This window comes from Mastomys coucha, unplaced genomic scaffold (assembly GCF_008632895.1).
Source record: "Mastomys coucha isolate ucsf_1 unplaced genomic scaffold, UCSF_Mcou_1 pScaffold3, whole genome shotgun sequence".
NCBI lineage: Eukaryota > Metazoa > Chordata > Mammalia > Rodentia > Muridae > Mastomys > Mastomys coucha.
The window spans coordinates 15,441,048-15,443,859 of record NW_022196909.1 but is presented as its reverse complement, the minus strand read 5'-3'; the positions used below and the strand labels follow the sequence as shown (position 1 = coordinate 15,443,859).

Below are 2,812 nucleotides of genomic sequence, written 5' to 3'. Positions count from 1 at the left end.
GGCCTCGAACTCAGAAATCCGCCAGCCTCTGCCTCCCAAGTGCTGGGATTAAAGGCATGCGCCACCACTGCCCAGCTTCAAGCTTTCAGTCTCCTGAGAATCCAAGTAAAAGGCTATGTGGTAGCAATAGAACTCAGAGGAAGTACACCTGCTTAGCACACTGAAAGGACTAGCATTCATTCCCAGCACCGCAAACATCAATCAATCAATGAAACCCGAGGATAGGAAAGCATTATTTATGGTAGTACAATACTCTAAAGAGAGAAGAACCTTGCCTTTTCTCCAGATTCATGGTGTGTGTGTGTGTGTGTGTGTGTGTGTGTACATATACATACACTGGATGATGTTTAGTAGAGGACATATTCATGGAAAAGTGGACTTTGCGGTAGACTCAGCAGAGCTGAGTAAGTCTGCTGAACATGAACAGGGAACCCACAGAGCCAGAGCGTACAGACTACTGTGTGTGGACCTTACGCTTTAGCTGCCCACCCCGTAAAGACCAATCAGCACGTGTATCCTGAGACTTGGCTGAATACCTTCTTCCTCCCACTGCCATGTAGACCGCTATGGAAGAGTCTGTGAAATAGCTCCTGTTCATAGCGTGGATTCTGTTATGATCTTGTTACACAGTACCAAGTGGGCCAGTAGACCAGAGAGTCCAGACCTAGTGTGTCATGCTCAGATGAGGAGAGAGAGTGGGACAAACACTCTGGCCATATCTCCCTTGTTAGGTGGACAACTAGATTAACATCCAAATGCAATAAAACAGGTTCACTGTTTTAAAATACTCATAAATATGAATGTTAAAACTTCTTTTTTTATTTGTTGTGCAGCTGTGGCAGGCTGCAGAACTGTATAGCCTCAGAATAAGTGTTGACTGTTACAAAAGAATTGCAAAAAAGAACAAACAGAAGAGAGGGTAGAGTGTGTGTTCCACACCACTAATAAAGAAGAAATTCAAGAACGAGGAGATGGCTCTTTTGTTGGTCAAGAAAATTAAGTAATATGAGTGTTGACGTAAAACATAGATGACTTATCCTTTCTCTAATGGGCATGGCAGGGATGTTTGGACAGGAAATTTATTTTGTTAATGTAGGTAAACAAAACAGGACAAATTCTAAAAACTTTATTTAAAAATCACTCTTGAGTTTTCAAGTCTCTGGGAAAGAGACTCTGGGAAAGCTTCATGAGTTTTCATGTGGTGAAAACACCGCTGATTGGAAAATAGTTTCGTTCATTCATTAATGACGTATATTTGCATCCTGTGTACAATGTGACAGGGACACTTTCAGGTGCTAGAAGAAAAATGGTAGGCAAAGACTTTGCCCTCATAAAATTTACATTTTAATAAGTGATTAGCTAAAAATAGATTTAACATGAATAGATTGAACCACATTTAATCAATGCTTGATTAATTGATAAGCCTGGGTTACATAAACTATAGCATCTAATTAATTTATAAATCCACATACTAACATAAAGGTTAACCTATGAGCCAGCCCTCTGGCTGCTTGTTTTTGTAAATAAAACTTTATTGGCACACAGCCACATGCCATTCGTTGATATATTTATCTGTAGTTGTTTTTGAACTATGAACAAAGAGATGAATTCTTGTAATGAATACTGTGTGGCCTGCAATAAGTAAAATATTACTCTATATTACTCTTTTCGTCCTTCAAAAAAGATATTTTACTCAAATGTGAGCAGGAGAGAACAGGGAGGCTAGTGGGGTGACAAATATTAGTAGACTACAATGATATGTATGAAACTGTTATATGAAACTCATGATTTTGTATGCTAAAGACAAATCATTAAAAAAAGTGTGCTGCCTGATGGGGTAACTTATGCCTTAGGAGGCTGCAGTGGTCTGAATAGGTATGGATCCAATAGACTCAAGTGTTTGAAGGCTTGGCCTATAGGGAGAGGACCTATTCGAAGGCATGGCCTTGTTGGAGTAGGTGTGGCCTTGTTGGAGGAAGTGTGTCATTGTGGGGGCAGGCTTTGAGGTCTCCTATGCTCAGGCTAAACTCATTGTGCCCCACAGTCTCCTGCTGCTTGCCGATCAAGATGTGGAACTCTCAGCTGCTCCAGCACCATGTCTGCCTGCATGCTGCCCTGCTTCCTGCCAGGATGATAATGGAACTGTGAGCCAGGTTCAAATAAATTTATGATAAAGTATTTATAGGTACAAACTTGACCAAGGAAGCCATCCTGGATGACAAGACAGAAGGTGTAGTCAAAGACCAAAGGTAGGGACTTACACAGAACTGATTTTGTAGCATTTCTGCCTACACTGACAGAAATCCCATAATCACCCAAGTTAGGATGAAATAGAAGATGGACCAAAATCTGGAGCAAAGAAAATGTCAACATCAATAATACTATCATATTGTGTTTGAGAACAATTAATAAAATCTTAGGATTTCTGTATAGTTTTGTCACTTTCTGTTTTATGCAGTGCACTTATGACCTCTCAAGCTTTTTTATTTTTTCTTTTATTCATCACGATACAGTCTCTCCTGATCACAGCATTTCCTTTAATTCCCATGTATTAGTTCTAGCACCCGTCATTTTGGTGATACCACACAAACGTTCCCAGTATGTGATTAGGGGGGAGAGGGTAGAAGGAAGCTCTTCTAAGGTTACAAAGCCTTATTTTGTCATCTGCCTGACTCGGCAAGCTTTCAATCCACATTTGAAGCCATTTAATCCCTGTCTGTGCATTCGGCACAAATTCCCAGACCAGTCTCCCACAAATAGTGGAAAAACTTGACCAACAATGTCATATCAGGTCAACCTACTCTTTGTTCTC

At 40.4% G+C, this 2,812-nt stretch overlaps 1 long non-coding RNA gene across 1 annotated transcript in view; it reads left to right on the top strand.

Annotated features, from left to right (window-relative positions):
• Nucleotides 1-2,430, top strand: part of LOC116074959 — an 11,217-nt gene extending 8,787 nt beyond the window's left edge. Inside the window, exon 2 of the long non-coding RNA XR_004112360.1 lies at nucleotides 2,045-2,430. This is a non-coding gene — a long non-coding RNA (uncharacterized LOC116074959). The remainder of the gene's footprint in view (nucleotides 1-2,044) is intronic.
• The last annotated feature ends 382 nt before the right edge of the window (nucleotides 2,431-2,812 follow it).